The following is a 23713-nucleotide window of genomic DNA, read 5'->3' as shown; positions in this document are numbered from 1 at the left end:
ATGTCATTTATTTCAGAAAACACTTGTTATATTCCATGGAATGCTCTTAACGTCCCGATAGCAATGAATACATTAAATGCTTTGACAATAAATACATAACAAAATTATCCGTGGAAGCCGTAGTACTGTAAAAAGCACGACCAATCATCTGAGCCGGCCCGGATAAAGTAACTGGATGGCCTACCTGCCTGTCAGCCTTCCATCTGTGCACAAACTTATCTCGTGCCCTCATTGGTCATGTGCGCGTTCGTGTGTGTTGGAGGAGGGGCTCTGTGAGGAAGTCTGAAGGAAGAGGCCGTAGCGAACGAGACGTTTTTTCTTTGTTTTGTTAAGTAATACAAGACAGAATGATGATGATGATGATGATCTCCGCGCTACAGCTGCTCCGTGCATGGATGCAGTGCCATGTAATATCCAAGGATGAGAGACTGTTGGATGCTGCTGTTTTGAGCATTGCAATATATTTATTTTCACTATGTTATTTTTATCCTTAGGCTCAGCAAAGATTTGATGTCAGCTGTTGCTGTCTTTTTTCTATAGTTAATAGTTACTGAAATAGAGCCCTGCTGTTTTGTCAGGGCCCTAAATATAATTTAAAAATACAGTAGCCCTTTTTTTAAATGTCTATGCTTAAGTTTTATAGGTGTTGCTATCTGCTTTGTGTAGCGTGGTTCTACAAGCAAGCAGTGCATTCACTGGGTGGTATCAGAGAGTTAGGTCTGTCAATGCATGAAAACATTGGCCACAGCAAATCATTTATATTAAACATGTCATTTTTACTTTTGAATACTTTACAAAGGATGTCTTGAATCATTTAAGTGATATATGTGTACACATATAAATCATTAGTCAAAACAGCTACATTTGATTTAATTAAAAGGTATAATAGTGGTAAACTGAAGAGCCGTTTGCAGCCGAACGAGCCGGCTCTTCTTGGTGAGTCGAGCCAAATGATCCGGCTCACCAAGAAGAGCCGGAATTCCCATCACTCATTTTTAATTCTCCTTATAGGACTTCTTTGTTTCTTATTAGAGGTTAACAGTTTTATATAATGTAATAAATAGCCTAATAAATGCAAAAACAACTGTAGTTTTTGTCTGATATAACAATACATACAACTTTACAAGCTATCAAGCTATGGAATATGCTTTGCGGCTCCAGACAAAACGTGTTTTTGGAAAAAGGAGCAAAATGGCTCTTTTGGTCAAAAAGGTTGCAGACCCCTGTGCTAGCCAATAGGAGTGCGAGGGTGACGTAGACACAGGGAGTGTATCCTTTGCAGACCATGTACATGCACACACACCTATAGAACACACTGCAGGAGAGGAGCAACCCCAGCAAGCAGAAGAGGCCCTCTTTAAGTCCGAGGCTTTTCCCATAATGCAACATACAATCTACTTAAGACATAAAACAGTGCAACATACATGATGGTGCAAGTACAATGCAGGAAAGATAGTCTTTACCAAACATGTAACATGCAATGTTCCTTCATCATGTATTTGAAGTGTAAGGTCATGTGATCAACCATGTCACGGTGAATATATCTGTTTATGATCCAAAATGAAGATAACGTGTTCTTCTCACAGGTTCCATTTTAGGAGTCCGTGTTATTGATCACCTGGATAATATTCTGAATCCTAATGATTTTGATCCGGGATAATTGTGAGATGAAATTTGAATATTGTCAAATGTTTGGCATGTTTACCCTTCAGCACTATCAGGTGTACATTATGTTCACTCTTTAGCTCTACCATACCTATCTGTAATAGAGCAACAGTTCTTCTAGTTCCTCATCATTGTTTGGAAAAAATTAAATTCTGTTTTCCAAATCTGACAGTGTTGATTCAATCTGACCAATCACATGCATGCCTGTGCCTGTCACAGGAACAGCTGATGGGGGCGGCCGCTATGAGACTCATGTTTCTGTCCTGTTTACTCAGAGGGAGTTCCCCTCGATCTGCTTTAGTGATGTCCTTTTTATAAACACAAAGACAAGGCCTTAGTGCAGGGCACGCCTGGACACATGCATTGTGGGTATTGTGTTTCAGCTAAGAGAAGCATCCACAGCAGCTGTGACAGGCTGCCACGCATTAAACATTGTTTTTCTTTTTTTCTTTCAAATCTTTAATGTCCACAAAGTGTAGACTGACATTTGTCTCCAGCAAGTCCCATCACCACCCATCATCACGGCTGGAGAGCTTGCTGGACCACACGTGACCCGCTCTGTCCAAAGCAGTCGGAAGTCGCAACGGCTCATTTCAAAATAAACGTGGATTTGCATCAAAAAAGGTTTTCCCGGGGTTCGGGTGTTTTGTTTGATTTTAAATAAACAAAGTCCTGGCTTTCAGAATATGAAACTTTCATTTCCAAAATCACACGATAAGTACATGTTTGAAGCGTGTAAAGGGACGATGACAGCTCTCCCTCGCACCCTGCTCATCCCAGCGCAGGGGCGGTCGTCTTTCAACCAGAAGGTTGTTGGTTCGATCTCCGCCATGCCGTCAAAATGTTGATGTATCCATTTACCATTTGTTGACATGACATGTGATCAAAAATAAATCCCAAATTAGGATCAATAAAGTATATCCAATCTGACCTTGTTTAATCTAACACACACTTTAAAACCAGGAACATTCATTTGTGCAATATCACAATATCCAAAATGTAGTGTCATATCACAACATCCATATATCTGTATCCCCCCACACGTCTCCTGACTGCAGAATACAGCTGCTCTCACCGGTGAGGGTCTCCACCTGGCCGCCCCCAGTCTGACCGACTGATGGGAAGCATGTGTTGGCTGATTGTCATTTCACAGGTTCCAGTTCTAGAGGAAGACTCCATTATCTCATCCACTCATTCCTTTTCTCATTATGCCTGTCTCACCCAGGGGCGCTCCTTGCGAACAGGCAAGACAGGCAATTTCTTGGGGCCCCGGACCAGAAGGGGCCCCCAAAGGAAGGTAGATTAAGAAGGTCCACAGCAACGACAACATGAAACACCCTTTAATTTACTGCAACGACATGTCGGGAAACCCCCTCAAGAAATGAAAAGCTGGTTCGAGGGGCCCCCACTGAATGTTTGCCTCGGGCCCCCACAGACTCTAGCATCGCCGCTGGTCTCACTCATATTTACTGCCTCTCCTCCTCCAGGGATCTCATCATATCCTTTGCCCTCCTCCGTTGTCTTCCAAGAGACTTGTGGAGGAATGACGTCCTCCCATCAGCTGGGTGGTGTTGAAGTGTTGAATGTACATCTCTTCAGAGTTTTCATCGTCTCTTCCCCACTTATTGACCCTCTGAGCTCAGTCCCTGTGGCCCGCAGACCCTGCAGACCCTGCAGACCCTGCAGACCCTGCAGACCCTGCAGACCCTGCAGACACCGCAGACCCTGCAGACACCGCAGACACCGCAGACACCGCAGACACCGCAGACACTGCAGACCCTGCAGACCCTGCAGACACTGCAGACCCTGCAGACACCGCAGACACCGCAGACACTGCAGACCCTGCAGACCCTGCAGACACCGCAGACCCTGCAGACACCGCAGACACCGCAGACACTGCAGACCCTGCAGACCCTGCAGACACCGCAGACACTGCAGACACCGCAGACACTGCAGACCCTGCAGACACCGCAGACACCGCAGACACCGCAGACCCTGCAGACCCTGCAGACACCGCAGACCCTGCAGACACCGCAGACACCGCAGACACTGCAGACCCTGCAGACCCTGCAGACACTGCAGACCCTGCAGACACCGCAGACACTGCAGACACCGCAGACACTGCAGACCCTGCAGACACCGCAGACCCTGCAGACACCGCAGACACCGCAGACACCGCAGACCCTGCAGACCCTGCAGACACCGCAGACACTGCAGACACCGCAGACACTGCAGACACTGCAGACCCTGCTGCTTGTTTGCATTTCCTTCATCATGTGGCCTATGTTAGCAGTGTGTCTTAATAATACTAATAATAATAATATATAATATTTTTATAGCGCCTTTCAGGAAACCCAAGGTAGCTTTACAAGTCGGGTAGGGGGGGGGAAAAGTAGTGGAAAATAAACCTATTAAACTAACTAGTGGGGAAAGCCTCTTAGTAAAAAGGTGCGTTTTGAGGGCTTTTTTGAAAATGTCCAGGGTTGGGGCGCTGCGGATTTCGGGGGGGGATGAGAGTTTCTTCAGAGGAGAGAACGTCCTCTCAGAGCTCCGTCCTCTCAGAGCTCCGTCCTCTCAGAGCTCCGTCCTCTCAGAGAGAATGTCCTCTCAGAGCTCCGTCCTCTCAGAGATCCGTCCTCTCAGAGCTCCGTCCTCTCAGAGCTCCGTCCTCTCAGAGCTCGTCCTCTCAGAGCTCCGTCCTCTCAGAGCTCCGTCTTCTCAGAGCTCCGTCCTCTCAGAGCTCCGTCCTCTCTGAGCTCAGTCCTCTCAGAGCTCCGTCCTTCTCAGAGCTCCGTCCTCTCAGAGCTCCGTCCTCTCAGAGCTCAGTCCTCCCTTGCCCCTTTCACACCAGCGCCTTTTCAGCTCCGGCTCGGAGCTAGAGCCTGAAAAGCGCCGGGTTTTCCAGTTCACACCGGAGCTGGGCCGGCTCTTAGCTCCGGAATCCGCTTCATTTCCAGCTCCAAAAAATTGTCGGTCCAGAGGCAAGAGCTTTGGAGCTAAGAGGCGACGTCGCTTACGTCTCTCTTACGTCGAGGCGTGCAGGAAACTAAACCCACCTCCCTGACATGGGTCGACTGTCATGCCTGCCTACAAGCAGTAGTGCCTATAAACACACTTTATAAAGTCAGGCAACACTAACCAGGCTTCGTGTGATTCTGTTTATTTGTGCCTTACTTTGACCATCCGTTCGCTGTTATCGATCATTGTGGAGAGAGGCAGACGTGTTGTTTTGTATTATTGCAGCTATCGGATGCAAGTAGTCAGTTTAGCTTCGGTTGCTATGCCAACATCACCCGTTTTATACCAGAGAAACTTTCATAACAGCGTTGTGATACCAAACAGCGTCAATTCAGACTGACACACATTCACTTAGGCTAAGGGAACTGGGGATATGCATCAGCTGCTTGTGTGAGTCGGACAGTGAATGCTTTAGAGCGGCCGCTGCAGTGTGAGCTAACCGGGAGCTAACGGGAGAATACACTCCCGTGGAAGAGCAGCCAGCACTGCAGCGGTCGGTAAATGCTGCAGAAACACATTATAAACAATGAACCACGGCACTCTGGAGAAAAGCATAAGGTTGGAGAAGTCGTTATTCAATTTATTCTGGCTTCGTGTGATTAAAAGCAACACGATCATCGACCCGACGCAGTTTGTTGTTGTTGTTGTGAGCTGCCGTAATGGCTGCCGTTGGGGGGCAAATCAGCGATGTAAACGGTGACGTCATGAGGCAGCAGGGGCAGCTCTGGGGCGCCAGTGGGCGGTGTGCACAGAGCGGGAGCTGAAAAGGGAAACCGGAGCTGAACCAGAAAAGCTCCCGCTCGGAGCTAGAAACTGAAAAGCGCTGGTGTGAAAGCCGCAACAGAGCTCCGTCCTCTCCTCTCAGTCCCTGTTCCTCATGTCTTTAATCAGCCATGTGTTGACAGATACTCACCTTGCGGAGGGCGAGGAGGAGGGGGGGGGGGGGGCATTGAGTCAATGCTTGACTCATTTGGAGAACGGAGTGTGATAGTTGATCTGATATGGGAGGCCGCCTAATAACTGGGTTTATCAGCGAGCCCCATGCAAACCACACACACACACACACCACACACACACACCACACACACACCACACACACACACACACACACACCACACACACACACACACACACACACACACATCCATCCCTCTGTTGTCTCATATTCAGCCCCATTAATAAAGAACACCAGCAGCCCCGCAGAGCGTCGGATAATAACCAAAGATCACGATATCTATAGATGTTCTGAAAACAATTGTCAAATTGATCTTTTACTTTATTTTTTTTCTCGTTTTTATTTCTGGCAAATGAATAATACTTAAAGGAATGGTCCACTCATTAGATAATTAATCAAAACTTCAGTATTTAGTGAAACGTTATGTTTAAACCATACCCTGAAGAAATCAGCGATATTCCCCGGTAAATAATGATTTTATAGCTCTTTTTTATCCAGACCTGTATATTCCGTCTGGCCGCCGCCATGTTTGCCATTTTCAGTAGTCACGTGATGGTCGTGACGTCATCCATGCGTTCACTTTGTCAACACACGGAAACATGGTGGAGTATTTGAGTTCGGACTCGTCAGCAGAGGAACAAGCTTTGACCAATGTGAAGAGATTGGATGGGGGAATTCAGCCATAAATATCAGTATGACAATACGACACCCTCTGTCCTAAGACCCTCTGTCCTTAGACCCTCTGTCCGTAGACCCTCACATCGTACAAGGAAAAACTTCCGAAGAAAACCCCCAGTTTAAAGGGAACATGGGAGAAACCTCAGGGAGAGCAACAGAGGAGGGATCCCTCTCCCAGGACGGACAGACGTGCAATAGATGCCGTGTGTAAATTGAAAAGATAATACATTTGCAACATAGGTAGTCCAAATGTTTGAAAATGCATGTGTGTATAATGGGAAGATGATATAAGATACTATATGTATGCATGTAGTACCACCCTTGCTAGCGATTCCCTCTCTAGTTTAGCATACTCAGCTTCGTTGTCCCTGGCCATAGAATCACGATTTTATGGGGCCGTAAAAAACTGGGGGGAAATACACACTAGCCGGTACTACGCTATATGGAAAGGCCACCAAAAACTGTCCTGGCCTGGACGTTAAAACGGGGCTAGCCGCTGCAATGGAAATGCGCTATAACATACCTTATTCTTACTCCGAGCACTACTTCTGCTCCTCCGTCGCTTCACACTTGCAGAGGGCGATTTCTCAACTGGCCGAACTGGTGTCCTGGTCGGTGATGACACCAGAAAGACCGATGGTACTGCATCTCAATTGAGTAATGGTTGTTCTTTAAATCCCATGTTATGTTTGATCATACTCTCAGAGTAGTCGTCCGGAAATTTGAAATGTTCGCTGCATACATGAGCCTGTGAATCTCTCGGTTCGGGCCGGCCACATTTCGCTAGCCACTGCCTCCGAATGTACTTCTTATGCTTACCTTTTGGCAACAGATGGAACCGAGCATTCCGTGGATTGTTCCTATCAGAATTGTGGCAATATTTCGCGATACAGTGAGGCATATTTGAAGAGAGAAACTACAGTAAATAACATGGAGATCAACGTGTCCTCGAAAACCAAACGCATGGATTACGTCACGTCCGGGAAATGGCGGCGCCCACAGTGTTGTATATAATCAGTTTAAAATCACTGATAATGTCATCGGATTAAAAAAAAAAAAAAGAGAGACTGGCAGAGACTGGTCTGTTTTATCGGATGATCATTTTTAAAAAATGAGTGTCATGAGCATACCATTCCTTTAAAGCCTCAGGAAAGAGACGGTCTTTAACCGTAACTGTGCACAAGTGTATGAGACCAAATGGATTCCATTACGCTGGTGCTTTTATTCAAGTCAACGTATGCCATGATGGTAGAACCCTGCATGGAATCAGCTGTTACGTAAAATCATTTTAAGAGCTACATCAAGAAGACATCTTCTTTTCTTTCTGTGATTGGCCATGGTGCAGAAGTGGGAGTGTTTTTAGTCTGCAAAGGTGTGGACATCGTATTGTCATGTGTATTTTCAACAGTATAACATGTTTCCTTTTTCCAAATGACATGGTTATTGTAAATAAGATAAGATAAGAAGTACCTTATTGATCCCAATCTGGGAAATGTTTGCGTTGCAGCAGCGTTTGTACATTAGAGAAATAAAAATCAATAATAAAGAGTGCACTACTGCAGCTAACGTCACAGAGCCAGAGACCCTGAAGAAAGACACTTGGTTCAAAAATAGCCTCACTGTTGCATGTTGAGTGAGGTAGGCTGGGACAAAGGAATCACCACTCACAGCAGGGTGGGTGTACACATTGGCCGTGTCCGGGGTGGGGGGGGGGCAGCACATCAGGAGGGGGGCCACGCTGCGGGCGCTCGGCTTGGCACGAGACTGCGGCCCCTGACCCCCCTGCCCCCCCACAGGGGCCGCACTGCAGCTGGGTACTTCTGAAAAGCCCCCCCCCCCCGCACTGTGTAACAGATTCTTGTGACGGCAGACATCCAGTGATGTCAAACCAGGAACATCACAGATTGAACAGGGTTTGCGCAAATTATTAAAAGTTGCAAAATGCTTATGCTTATGATGAAGGAATATGCTGGAATCCTAACCCTATTTTCAACATTATCTGGTGTGTTATCCTCTAACATGACTACACATGTTTGAATATTTGAAATGGAACAATCCGGATCGTATTTATCTTTGTTTCTTGTCTTTGGCGTCTCCCAGCAGATGCAGAGCTGAGGGAGTTACAGAGCGCAATGAGTGGCAATGAGCTCTAGACTTTTCTGTAATGTCTTATTCACATATATTAACGTTCTTTAAGGATAATCTGATATCTTTTTTTCAATTCATCATTTTTGTTAGTTCAACACTGACACAGATTTTGCTTTCGTAAGTGTTATGTGCAAACAAGCATTGAGTCATAATGATCCAAACATATAATCAAAGTTTAGTTGAAACAGCTGGAAAAAAGTGTTCATTCATTACTGTGGGGATACATGAATTATATTAACCTTCTTCTTTTGCAAATGGATGTATAGTAAACATTTATGTATAATGATACAAGTGTTGACGATGAAAGTGCTGAGGGCTTTAATATAACTCTTACAAAGCAATACCAACACACTGATAATGGCTCAGTACCATTACATAACCCAGTGAGCCGGCATGCACAATACCAGCACCTCCCTGAGTGTTAATGGTTGACATGCTGTTCCCACCCTGACAAGTGAAACTAGCTGCTGTGTTTCATTTCTGCCTCCAAGAAGTGAAAGTGCAAAAAGGGACAGTGAGAATAGTAAAGTAAAACAGACGCAGAGTTCCACTGTAAAGTGGAAACAGAGAACAAGGTGACTTGAAGACAGTCATTCTGCGCCCTGTCATTGCTTCCTGTTTCCTGTTAGAGAAGTTCTCTAACTCTAAAATGTTGCACAATAGCGAACTGTCAGAAAGGGCTTCTCCTCTGCGATGTGTCAATGGAGTTGCATCATTGTCTGGGTCATAGGGTCGTATGCTACCAGAAGATGTCCTCCAGCTACAGTCCACACTCCGTACTCCAGCTGACCCTTCCTAGTTTTATAGGAGCAGCGGAAGGATGTAGGAGCTCAGGGTGTTTGCCCAGGGGCTCCAGTACTTAGTCGTTCTGGGACTAGAACCAGCGACCTTGCCCAGCCAATCACACGCAGCCAACATATGGCATGTATAGAATAGTGCAGTATGAACTAGTGTTGCACGGTGTACCGATACTTGAAAGGTACCGCGATACCCTGCCGTTAAAAACGTTACGATTCCTCCGTTTCATTAGTATCGGTACTTTAAGAATGACGGGGAAAAGTACTCCGGTGAGAAAGCGCTGTTTTAATAAGAGCCGTGTGTGTTCAGCGCTCTGCTTCCACTCCAGTGTGTGTGTGTGTGTGTGTGTGTGTGTGTGTGTGTGTGTGTGTGTGTGTGTGTGTGTGTGTGTGTGTGTGTGTGTGTGTGTGTGTGTGTGTGTGTGTGTGTGTGTGTGTGTGTGTGTGTGTGTGTGTGTGTGTGTGTCATTTGTTTTCAGAAGATATTATGATAGTGACGTTCGTTCCGGTGCACGTCCGACAGCATTTAGCACTGCATCGAGATTAAGATTAAACTAATTTATTTTGGGAACACCCGCATATAGGCTACCTATGGAGTTAGCCAGATGTGTGTAAGTTACTGTTCATGGTCATTTGAAAACAAATGCTGGTGTCGGACAGACACAAACAAAGAGCTGAGCAGAGCTGAGCAGAGCTGAGCAGAGCAGAGCTAAGCAGAGCGCGCACACACACACACACATACACACACACACACACACACACACACAAACACACCCCCACACACACACACCATGCGCCGGACATCTCCTTCATAAAACTAATAAAAGGGGGAGTAATCGGGCAGTTTGATGTGTGTAGAGGTGTGTGTGGTTAACACGTAGCAGCCTGCAGTCACTCGCTGTTCTGATGAAGGTAAACACAGCGAAGGTGGGGCGTAAAAAGGCACAGCTCTCGGCGCGCTGGTGCTGCACTTCTCAGAGGCGGAGTATACGTCCCGCTGCCTCCTGATGCTGCCTGCAGCCATTTCATGAAGTGAAGGAGGCTTTCCTTCTATAGAACAGCTGTGGGCAGCAGATACTGTGAGAGTCCCGGACATGAATTCATAGATCAAGGCAGACTGGTTTACTCTCCTGTTTTGTCAATCCGGTGCTTAAACAAAGGCAAGGCAAGTTTATTTATATAGCACTTTTCAACACAAGGCAATTCAAAGTGCAAAAATGAAAGACATTAAGAAAATGGCATTTAAAATCAGTCATTAAAAAGAAAAGCTAATAAAATAAACATATAGCTCTACACCCCTGGCCGACATGTCCTTAAAATGAAGTCCGAGTTTGAAATATATCTCAGATAATGTATGCACTGCCATTTCCCCACATCAACATAACAGTCTGCAATTAAACGGTTGTCTCCTGTGCGCTCCTCTTCCTACTTGGCGCACCGGTAACTTTCTCGTGCGCACGAGAGGCTGAGACCTGGCTGAGCCGCCGAATCCCTCGGAACATCATAAAAGCCATTTTCAACGGTTATCTGGTGAAAGATTAACTAGGCTACTGGATGAAATAATATGACTGGTATAGGTGCGAACATTAAACACTTTTTGAAAAAATATTATGATAAAATATTTTTATATATTTATAATTCTGCAAATATTACGATAAACTCACAGCTATTTCGCGGCCCGGCAGTAACACCTCCGTGGACCGGGGGTTGGGAATCCCTGTGATAGATAACATAATTACACTGAACAAAAATATAAACGCAACACCTTTGTTTTTGCTCCCATTTTTCATGAGATGAACTCAAAGATCTAAAACATTTTCTATATACACAAAATAACCATTTATCTCAAATATTGTTCACAAATCTGAAAACATCTGTGATCACTTCTCCTTTGCCGAGATAATCCATCCCACCTCACAGGTGTGGCATATCAAGATGCTGATTAGACAGCATGATTATTGCACAGGTGTGCCTTAGGCTGGTCACAATAAAAGGCCACTCTGAAATGTGCAGTTTTGCTTTATTGGGGGGGTCTGGGGGGGTCCGAAAACCAGTCAGTATCTGGTGTGAGGGGTAGGATTAGGGTTAGGGTTAGGGTAATGTTGTGAATTTAGTGGTCCATGGTGGTGGTGGGGGTTATGGTATGGGCAGGCGTATGTTATGGACGACGAACACAGGCCACTCGATTTACAACATTACCCTAACCCTAACCCTACCCCTACCCCTAATCCTACCCCTCACACCAGATACTGACTGGTTTTCGGACCCCCCCAATAAAGCAAAACTGCACATTTCAGAGTGGCCTTTTATTGTGGCCAGCCTAAGGCACACCTGTGCAATAATCATGCTGTCTAATCAGCATCTTGATATGCCACACCTGTGAAGTGGGATGGATTATCTAGGCAAAGGAGAAGTGCTCACTATCACAGATTTTTTAAGATTTGTGAACAATATTTGAGAGAAATGGTTATTTTGTGTATATAGAAAATGTTATAGATCTTTGAGTTCATCTCATGAAAAATGGGAGCAAAAACAAAAGTGTTGCGTTTATATTTTTGTTCAGTGTACATCATGCTCAAGCCCATGCCCTCAAATCTAAGTCAAATAAGTTTAATTTATTTTGTGACAAATGAACGTTTTCGTAGTTTGACGAGGCAATTAATGGCAATGATAACTGTCTAATACTATCTTTTTAGCTAACTTACCAATGTGGCTAACATCTGCAATATACATTTAGTCAATAATTATTTATATTACTGTACCATTACAACATATAAAAAAAATTATATTTTATAAAACAAAAAAGTTGTTTGAGATGATGCTTAATTTGATTTAATATGAATTATTGTCATTTATTTTGTTTATTGTTCTCATTTTTTAAAAGTTTTTGTTATGGTTATGGTTCTGGTGTGAAATAAAGCACAATAATTACATTTAAGACTGTTTCCCTGTTTTTAAGAAAAGTATCGAAAAGGAATCGGAATCGCAATTCTTGACTTGGTATTGGTATCGAAACCAAAATGTTGGTATCGTGACAACACTAGTATGAACAGTGGAGTGTGTGTATACCGGAGAGGCTTGTTTGCACATACACAGTAACAAAGATATGCTACACATCTGTGCCATGTATTTCCTTTCCATCTCTTCCTTTTTCTCCTGTATTTCAAGTCCTAATCTTAAATCTCAGACATTCAGAAAATATGAATATATGCCCTATTCCCCGTTACGCCTTAGTAGTGAGCCCGTACACAGCTCCTCTGTTCGGGAACATAAACACTCAGTGTGGGAACCTCTGCAACCTTACTCCCTCCGAAACTAGGCAGGGCAAACAGAATACAGGACATGTTCGTCAAGATCACCAGGTGATGCCGAGTGCTCGGTCTGGAGCTGTCAAAACACCCTTTTAAAACATGTAATCGGCCAAAGCCTAGATGTTCTTAGTATTTTATGACTAGAGGTCACGCGTGTCAGAGGTGAGCCTGAACTCTGTGAGAGGGAGCCAGTTATTCTGTTCCACCATGATGTTCCCATAGTGGTGCCCCCTCCCTGAGGCAGTCCTTCACCAGTCCAACAGCTCATCGTCCCACACAGCCACGACCTGGTCCATGCAATCTCTTATTTGTGGTCACAAAATGAGACGACGTGTACAAGAGATAGTCAGCTGTGTGGCTAAAGTGCTGAGGTATCTGCTTGGTTTAACCATTACATTGCTGTGTTAGCACTTTCTTGTAGCTCAGTCCTCTGTCATCCAGATACACAGTGGTGTGTGTGTTGGTGTGGGTCTGTGTGAAGAGGGTGGGCTGGAGGCTGAAGGAGGAGCAGATCACACACATGCTGCTGACGTGAAGAGAACTCTGTAGCGTGTGCAACGTGTTTCCTCCAACTGTTTTGTGTCCTCCAGCTGCAGCACTTCAGCCTTTCATTATTCTATTGCACAGTTTCATGATATGATATACTTCAGTGTCATCGTAAGAAATGTGTTGTGGACTCCGTCCTGTAGTTCCCCAAAAGATAAAATATACATAACAACACATGGCTTCCATACACATACACATGTTGCACCTACACGTCTACTGACAATATTGACCTGTTGCAAAACCGTCATGGACAACATCTACATCGATAATACGATACATGTGAGTGTTGGGAAACAAGGATTTAAACTCAAAGGTGAAATTAATCACAAACGTGGCAACAGTGGGTAATATTAAAATGAATGAATGAGCTATGGAGATAGAGGCACCAAGTGCACCATTAAAGTCAGTCAAACCATGTGTCTCCTAACTGCAGGTGCATCAGAAGAGGCAAGATGGTTGAACATGTCACGGTGAAGATGGTCCCTTACATAATGAGTACCATCTTTTCAAACGAAGGCAAAGTGTGTTCCTAAAGAGGAGCATTGATGAAGTAGCACATTAGTGGCCTTTAACATCTTGCTAGGTGACAGCAATCAATGTATTACGGATCACCTGAACTGTACTTCATAAAACACATACCGATGCAGCAAGCATGAATCACTTATCTCATTACGTAACACATTATTTGTTTAAAGTTGAAAAAAAGGAAGAAACGCAAAACAAAGAATTACATATTTTCTTACCTTTACCTGCTTTGCTAGCTAGCTATCTCTCTCCTTTTAGTGTTCGTGGTATGCTAAGCTAACTGGCTTTGGGCAGTAGATTTAGATTAAGTGAACACATATGAAAATGGTGTCAATCTAACTTTAGTCAAAAGTATGTTTTTTTACTTTCTAACTACCGTACTTTCCGGACTATAAAGCGCACCTGCATATGAGCCGCAGCAGCTAAATTGTCCGTCTGTCTTGCTCTCGTTCTGTCTCTCGGTTCCACTTTCACTTTGGCGCGCTACCTGTCTCACTCTTTTCCGGCCCCCAGCTTTTCCTGCTGGAGCCCGCCGCTTAAAGGTGGCGGGCGCGGACCGGTCATAGAGCCCGTAGTGTTAAAGGTGATTAATTGTACCTGTAAAATCCATAGATTTAGGAGGTTCCCTAGTGGCCGTTAGCTGTACAAAAAAAATGGGGAAAAAAGTCGCGGCTTATAGTCCGAAAAGTACGGTATTCTTAAAATGTAAGAAATGTCCGCGTGAGATTTAACACTAAGCTCCGGGTTTAATGACGGAAATGAACATCTGCCTCTTATCTACCCAGGTTTGCCTTGTGACTCTGGAGCTTGAAATGTCTCTAATCATTTGCAGACATCAGAAGTCACCAGGAAAGATTCTCCTGCTGTGTTTACTATGGCCTGGTTCCTTCTTTCTGTCTGACATAAGAAGAGATATGATCGCACCAGTAGCCACAGCCAGTGTGTGTATGTGTGTGCTTGTACTGGGGACATTTGCTGCTTTGAAGTGTACAAAGAAGTGAGTGATTGTGTGTCTGACAGAGAGTGAGCAGTAGAAGCAATCGTACTGCTAATAGTTATCTCCGTGTGTAGTGTTTTATGTGTGTCTTTTTCAATCACTGGATGTAAGGAAGGATGAGGCCACAGGGTTCAACATACAGTGCAATTTCTCTGTGACGCTGTACTTGATGCTCTGAAAGCCAGGGTCCAATCATGTCCACTCAGAGCCCTGACCCTAACTGATGTGGACTTTGTTACAATCTCTGCGTGAGAAGCCTTGCATGCAGCCCCTAAGTCACAAGGAGGCCCAGACTACAGCTTGCATGTCAGTTACTATCCCAGCATACGTCTGTTAAACTGACTGCCCCTTGATTTGGTCTCATGCCTGCCTGGAGCTCCAAGACAAATCAACCCATAAGTGTTTGTCCCCACAACATGGCAGTCCGCGTGTCGGGAGGAGGGAGGAGGTGCTTTCTGGTTTTGGGAATCAAACACAGAACAGCTGCTTGTTTGAATAACAGAGTGGCTGAAATGACTGCACCACATGGGTCATATTACCCACCTGGGCTTTTAATAGGGGAGTTTGGCTGCTGGGGGAAATGTTAGCATTGAGTACAGTAGCCTGATCACACATCACAGATGAAAGCGCTTTGAAAGGTGTGTTGACAGAGGAACATCGTGTATAAAGGTGCATCGTAAGCTAAAAGGCTTTCATTGAATCACTTTTCCTGACATTTCACAACAAAGTCTTCTAATCTAATATACATTCCAATTTAGATTCACTACTTAGATATTGATCATCCAAATCCACTGATGACATCCTCAGCCCGGCTTGTCACAGGGATTAAGTCATGCTCCTGCTCCACTGATTCTACATATGGCTACTGAGGTTTTTGGAAAAATATTTGTCAAAGTAATTTATATTTTGGCCAGACTGCGGTGGCGAGGATTGTGAAGTAGATTTATTGCTCTTGGCAGTGGGCAGGGAGATGGAAAACAAACCTTTGTTATGGGTTTTATAGTAGGATTAAATATAGTTTAATGAGAGATTTTATTCATCATTTATATTTAGATCTAATCCTCAAACTGTAAACTCTGCATACTTGCTGCCCGAAGCTCCCGCGTGCCAGCCGTCTGCTCTGCAAGGCTTTATTCGTTTTTCGCCTTTGCGGAAAATTGAAATGAAAGACCCAGCCAGTTGTTCTGCACACACTCAGACCTCACCAATTTCCTGTCGTGATGAACCAGTGCACTTCGTAGATACCACAACACTCCAGGCATTTCCATATCATCTCACTTAAATCACAAGATACTGCAAAAATGCTTCATGTCTATATGAAGTACTTATTTCTACTCTTCTCTAGCTTTGCCATGTGTCTACTATGATTCCCTTACATCTGGTCCCTTGTGTGCATTCGACAGTTTGACTGGTGTTTTACTACCTGCGACAGCCAGGTGGAAAACAAATCTTTTCCCCTTGATTAAGTGGACCTGCAGGCGGAAAGTTATTCATGAAAATAAACAGTCGGAGAAAAAGAAGGATACACTACTATACAAAGCAACCCATCCTATACCATACCAAGAGTGAAATATACCACAAAGTACACACATCTGATACTGCTGATATAGAATCGTATATATGACACAGTTATGGTCTAATTGAATAAAAGGTCAGATATAAGTGAAATATATCCACCCGATCCTCGACCTTTCTTCATTTTTCAGTCCAAAATCACTTTATCATGATATAACGTTGAATAAAGCATATAACATTACACAAATGGAATAATCGATATACAGTCTTATCGTTCATTTTTGGATAGAAATGTGCTTGTCGATATTGTTTTTTTAGTTTGGTTCCTTTTCACCTTTGCATACTACTGCTTTGAAACCCTTAACACTAACTGGTGGGACGGCCAAACTTTACCAGAGATTCCAAGGTTCTCCACGATCTCAAGTGATGTATCAGGCAGGACTTTGGACAAAACACATGTGCACAGACGGAGAAGCACATGAGCTCAATTAAGGCACAATTAAAGCACATATGCCCAATTAAAAGCACTTTAATACAACATTCTTAAACACACAACAGACACAGAAGCATACACATCGGCACAGATAAAAGCACATTTGACACTTATTTTCTGCACAATATATAATTATAGAATACATGATCAAATAGCCACTTCTCTAGTCGAGGCCTGGGGACTTCTGTCTTGAATTTGATGAGTGTCATCATCACTTCAAATAAGAGCTGGAGCAAACTGTTCTAAATATAGATGTAATACTGTCAGACTGTGTGGAATGTTGTGTTCAATTTAAAGACAACTATAAATGAAAACCTGGATATGAATTGGTAGGGTTATTAAGGAACTAGCTCTTTGAGGCTTCTCAAAGGCCTCTCTCAGAGCTGTTCACTTTGCTGACATGTCTCAGCACACGGGGGCTTCCCCTCACGCCAATGTGTTCACTAGTCATGCTGTCAGGAATCAGCTTGTTCTTTCTCAGAATAACGTCTTAAACAAACAGTGGTGTATGTCCTCACTGTGCAACACTTACGCTCATCATGTCCTGTATGTGACAGTAAGGACTGTCAGATGGGAAGGATCAGATGCGAGTCTTTACTGATCCCAAAACACATCGTCTTCACACGTCTATTCTGGTTCTAGAATGGCCCGTTGAAAAACACCAATCGAGCCAAATGAACCCTTCACTCAGGGAAACAAAGAATATATCCCTCCAGCTGGCATGTATTAAAATCCCACATAGTCTTTCTTTCTTTTTTTGTTGTTGTTTTTGTTTCTAATTTGGTCCATTTTTTTCCCGGCTTTGTTTTGACATAGGATGACGTGGACTCTGGTTTGGTTGATCTGGTCCTTTGTCACTTTGGCAAGTGTACTTGTTGTTATGCCTTGCACTGAGTGGCAGCCTGTAAGAGCAGCTCCTCCTAACCTCTGGGTTTTTCTATTATATTTCCTTAATTTACCTTACGTTTTCTTTCACTTTATCTGTAGACTTTGAACAACCAATAAAGAATTGCTGTTATATTTCTAACTGCTATAGTATAGTTAACTCACTTATTTAATAACTACGCCTTTTCATTATATTTCTATTTTCATTTGCACGGTCCCTTTGCTGTTGTAACGTTGTACATTTCCTGCCTCATTCATATTCCAACAGTCCTTTTAATCATTGCATTTCCCTCATTACGAATACAATATCTGATTAAAGCTCATAAAGCTTTAAATTATTACAGTTTCCAAAACAGTGGTCAGGTCCGATGTGGTTCAAATGCAGAATATATTTTTGAAGCTTGCAAAATCAATAAGGCACATGTTTTATGTCCAAACAATGCTCCTAATTCAAGCTAATCTACATGCTGTAGTAGTAGTAGTAGTAGTAGTAGTAGTAGTAGTAGTAGTAGTAGTAGTAGTAGTAGTAGTAAGTAGTAGTAGTAGTAGTAGTAGTAGTAGTAGTAGTAAGTAGTAGTAGTAGTAGTAGTAGTAGTAGTAGTAGTAGTTGTTGTTGTTGTGTTGTTGTTGTGTTGTTGTTGTTGTTGTTGTTGTGTTGTTGTAGTAGTAATTACAAATTAAAACATATTGAAATATAAAAATATTGGTTTCAATCCATTTTTCTTTCTTAATAGTAAAAATAATGTCTTTCTGTTTTGACAAACCATTCGAGGAAGCAGCTTTGGGCTCTGGTGTGTCTGTGTATGATAGGATAATCAGCATAGTCATTGATAACTACACTGTACAATGTTTGACTGTACAATTACAGTAAATTACTGGCTACTAGTTGCATGGATTTCACAGTAATTTACTGTAGATATTTTACAGTAAATTATATTAAAAGTACAACTAAATACTGTGACTTTACAGTTGCCATGCCCATGGAATTACTGTGATATAGCAGTAAGAGCTGTGGTATTATGGTACCTTGATGTACATCAATTACAGTAATTAGCTCTATTTTCACACTATTACTGTAGAAGTAATACAAGACAGTAGCCAGTAATTTACTGTAAATATAAAAATGTAGATAATACGATAATATATTGTAAATCTGACTAGTTCACTGGGATTTTACCATAACTACCCAATTCAATCAGCTCAATCAACAAAGAAAAACAAAGTAATGCCCATTTTAACTTTGTATTACTCCATTGAAGTGCAAAGTACATTTCACAGTGTCTTAGACATGTTGTTACGGCCCCAACCTCTACTCCGCGTAGTGGCTCGTGCTGAGACCCGCAACATGACAGAATACACGCAATAACCGGTAATTGGTAATGAGCATTTATTGATAATCAGCCGTTTGCTCACACAAGCGAAACGGGAAACAAAAAGAGGTCTGGAGGACTGGCCGAAAGGAACAAACAGAAGGAGGGAACCCGAGCCAGCCACTCCACGGGCCGTAGGATCCAGAACTTCCCCCCCTAACCAGAAATCAATTATAAACCCTATGGGAAACAAAATAAAGCTGCGAAAACTGGACTACCAGGTCCTCCAGGCTAAACATAAACACACTGCAAAAGTATGGCCTCCAGCTCAAAATGGCAAAGAGGTATTCGAAGGAGAGTGTCTCCCGGCGTTAGGACAGGCGAGACATCCTTCTCCTCCAGCTTCTCTTTATATACACGGCTGAATGGAATTTGGGACACCTGGGCAGAGGCGGAGCCAGGGGCAGACCAGGTGCACCTGGGCAGAGGCGGAGCCAGGGGCAGACCAGGTGCACCTCCAGCAGGGAGACAGAAAGAAAACAAGGAGGGGAGCATGTAACATGTCTCCAGACATCCACTCAAAGTCAACTATTTTTCTGAACAATGTGCTGACATGGGGGTTTAAATTGCCATGGCTCTTTTTGGCTTTCGAGCCCGTCTCAGGATTAATGCCCAGGAAGCACCTGAAAACAATAAGCCAAGACAACCATTTCAATTTTACATAGATGTATACAGTATGTTGCATCATTTATTTTAAGGCACATGCAGCGATGCCCCTTTCAATTTAAGTAAAACCTGCACCAAAGAAAGAAATTTGTATTTAAATCCAAGCAAGAGCGATGAAAGCAAGAAAATCACTTAATTTGTTGTGTTATCACAGAGGATGGTCAATCAATGTGCACTGTCTCCGTCAAATAAATATATAAAATAAAAAAAATACAGTATTTCACTGTGAAATAATACAGTAACATGTAGTGAAATCCTGGTAATCATTTATCCTGTACATTCACAGTAATTAACTGTGCCTGCATTGATTTCACTGTGAAATTCAAAATTACAGTATTATATTGTGAACATTACAGGTAAAGACTGTAAAGTGGTAAAACAGTAATTTATTGTAAAATATTGCAGCTAAATATTGTGAAATCATGGTAATATTTTACAGTGTAGAATAGCATTCAGTGCGTAGTCCAATGGTGCATTCACATGCTCCTCTGATGGTCCCGTTTCCTGATGGCATGTCGTTCTTCTGACGTTGGTGTGTTTGTGATCTTTAAGTCCTAATATGGAATCATCATAGCATGCAAAGGATGTGTATGTTATTGCCTGAAGCATCAAACATATCTGTTTTTGGTTGCTACATCTTGATTGGGTGTTCTCATTCCAAATCATCAATACTTTTTTATAAATATTTCACAGGAATGCAGCACGCATCTGCCCCGTCATTCCTATTCAATCCAGAATCCAATTGGTAGACCTTCCACTGAGTTTTATGACAATCAGTACATTATGTTTTCCTTAATCCTTGTGACACACACACGGGAAGCCTAGAGTCATCCAAAGAAAATGATTTGTGTATGGCAGCAGGGAATCTTTATGACTGCAGGTTATTTCGTAACATAAACAGGAATTAAAGGGAATGAACGTGAAGTTTGAAAGACCTTAGCTAGCAGTTTCCAGCCTGCGCGAACAGTAAAGCGTACCGTCTCTGTCCTAATGAATATATTCTTTCAACCTGAGAGACTCTGTAATCCTGTATCTTGGCTTGTGGCGGGCTACTCATGAATAGAAGAATATAATGACTTCTGAACAGATTTCACTGCTTATGCATAACACTGTGGCTCTTGCTCTCTGTCTCTCTCTCTGTGCTCCTGGGTGAACGTTAATGCATGGCAAGCAGCTTCCGCATGAACCATCTGCCGCTCCACCCTGACAGGCCTCTGTTCCAGGCCTGGTCCTTCTGCTTGAACCCCGCCCCGGCGCTTCCAGCAACGACCTTTCCTTTGTACGCGTCGCTAACCTGAACATGCTCGGGCCGGTTTTTTTTCATTTTACACCGGGACGTTTGTAGGTGTTTACCTCTAGTTTGCACAACAATGACTTTAAGCATACTTTTCGACCTTGAAATAGCTTGACGCCTAGTGAATATAAAGGTTTTCAAGCATCTTAGTTTACTCCCTGATTATGTGACTGAATATGCGCGATATTGTTCGCTCCCTTTCAACCTAGTAACTTTACAATGGCTGACATCAGCAATGGCTTTTTTCGGCTAAAGGAACGTTTTAAAAATATAAAATCTCATATAAAAGTCACGCTTGACTTTATTTGCAGTTTAAGTTCTGTAAGCAGTTTTCCTTTTAATTATGTTACAATAGTGATCTATGGGTAAAAAGCTTTTTGGGCCGCAGGGAGATGTACAGCTCGAACGCAAGTCTAACTATTTCAGCTTTTACATTGAACTATTGTGACTGTTGATTGATTAGGATAGTGTAAGCTAACTTCTATCTAACGTCTTCAACTTAATTCATTATGTTAAGCTAACTGAACTGCTAGCTTCTTTGCTAGCCAGTTTACTAATTTTGATGTACTCTCAACTTGTGTTTAAACTTAGACTCGTATGTTTTCCAATCAAATTAGAATGTTTCCATTATTTTTCCATTAATTATTTCTTCAATCAATTTCCCCGCTCGACTTTTGCCTTCCTCTGGTACGAGTGTTGCTGGTTGAGATAGACTCCGTCTCCATGAACGAGCTGCTGTCCTGAGCGGCAGACTCTAATTTCTTCAGTGTCGACAGAATGACGACCTTCCCTGGCGGAGCAACTCTCACTCAAGTGGACAGCTGCCTTTACATCTCTCAAGGTAGCTCAATACCCAGCAGAGCAGCACTGAATGAAATGGCATCATATCATGCTCTCCTCCAGTGTAACCCAATGATGCTCCCTCCATGCTCTATCACACTCTCACTGTAGCCTTTTTAACTGGGCCCACCCACTGTTCCTACAGGCGTTTATGAGGATTGAAGCGTGCAGCGCGTCTTTGTGGGCAAGTGTCTAGAAGACTTGTCTGTCATGGGCGATTCGACTTGTAAAACTACTGAGAGCTGTTAAATCGCTGTTTTCCACACTGTTTTCCTTTTTAAGACTGCCAGAATTGCTATTTCTAAGTGGACTAATTTGCCGTGGTAAACTTTTACATTGTCATTGTGTCTGCTGTTTCTTTAGAACTCAGAGGTTTGGTCGATAAATGGGACAGAAAATGGGTTTGATGAGTGTTTGTAATGGTGGTTTCTCTATTTGAGGACAAATGTAAAACATCCGTGGCAGAGACAAAAGGCTTTGTCTGTAAAAGAGTTGCATGCATAATGGCTTAGTCTCTAATTAAACTGGGACACAGAGGACTAGTTAATATGTGCTCACGCAGACAGCAGCATGTTCCACGGAAGAGGTTGCACAATGTGTTTCCTGGAATACGCATGTTCTCAATTTAAAAGCGGCAATAAGATAATTAACGACAAACATAATGAATATGAACAGAGTGTTAGCCATCAAATGGATGTTCAGTTTTAAACTAATATTTGTTGTTATATATAACATAAAGTCATGGTTGAGCTGCTATAGGCCTAGACTGTGGAGGGACCTTTCACCTCTCTTGTCTCTGTTGCTCATCTCTCTGCACTCATGTCCTCTGTATCTATGCTCTTATGAACTATAGATGTGCCTCACACGGCATGTGGTAAGTAATTAAGGTCACGGCTGTATCATGAGTAATGGCTGAGCCTGTTGTCGTGGTCCTGCCTGATAACCACTCCACTATCTTTTAATATATCTCCACAATATCCAGTGCTTTATTTGGAGTGTCGATGCAGTTTGTTTATTAGCTTCTTTGATCTCTGAACACAACTTCTTCTGCACGTCTGTCCAGCCCTGGAGATTGATTCCTCCTCTGTTGCTCTCCCCGAGGTTTCTTCACCATTTTTCATGATAACTGGGGTTTATTCTGAGTTTTAGGCTGCTATGGCTTAAGAATAGTGGGCATCGTATGCTGTACATACACCCCCAAGAAAATGTGTAATTTGTGATATTGGGCTATATAAAAACAATTGAAATGGTTGATTTATTGAAGGGGTGAGATTAATTGATATAAAAACCATATCATGTAATTATTTAGGCTTTACATTGGTAGTAAGTAGAATCTTATAGCATGTACATCACACTCAACCTTCCCAAATGATTGACCCAAATCTAGGAATGATGAATGGAGATGTGTGAGTATCTGGCAGCAGAAGTTGTCTGTGTACTTATTTTTAATGTTCTGTTCTGAAGACGTTTAGTCAGAGTAACTGAACAAATCAGTAAGTACGTTTTTTAGTTTCATTTAGTTGTAATCAAAGTTATTAAAAAGGGCACAATATACTCATTTTCAGGTTCATGTTAGTATTTAGTGTTTCTTCTGTGACATGTCTCCATGCTTTAATGTTCAAAAAGCTCTATTTTTCTGCCTGCTGCAGCACCTCTTTTCACCCTCCGTCTGAAACCAGAGCCCATTCTGCTCTGATTGGTTAGCTGGCCGGCTCTGTTGTGATTGGTCAACCACTTAGAGATGTCCCGCACCTTAGCCTATCACGTACAATGTGTTGGAGCGTTAGCCAATAGAGGCACAAGTGTTACATAGTGATGTCATTATGTTACGGAAGGAAACAAAGGAGTCCAATGGAGGAGAGAAACTCCCTCCTCCCTCTGGAGGCAACACAGAGATTTTGCAGACCATATAACATACTTTAGGAAAGGGAAAACCCAAAGAAGCATAATGGGACCTCTTTAAGACACTGACGCTCTGAAAACATTTGTCTTTTAGATTTTTCATCATTA

The 23713-nt window shown here is 43.0% G+C and overlaps 1 protein-coding gene across 1 annotated transcript in view; it reads left to right on the top strand.

Annotated features, from left to right (window-relative positions):
- The window catches only part of LOC117455656 (potassium voltage-gated channel subfamily KQT member 5-like), a 148443-nt gene that overhangs the window by 7774 nt on the left and 116956 nt on the right, over positions 1-23713 (top strand).

The sequence above is a fragment of the Pseudochaenichthys georgianus genome, chromosome 1, assembly GCF_902827115.2.
Source record: "Pseudochaenichthys georgianus chromosome 1, fPseGeo1.2, whole genome shotgun sequence".
In the NCBI taxonomy this organism is placed as follows: domain Eukaryota; kingdom Metazoa; phylum Chordata; class Actinopteri; order Perciformes; family Channichthyidae; genus Pseudochaenichthys; species Pseudochaenichthys georgianus.
The sequence above is the reverse complement of the archived record's forward strand: the minus strand, read 5'-3'. Positions and strand labels throughout refer to the sequence as shown.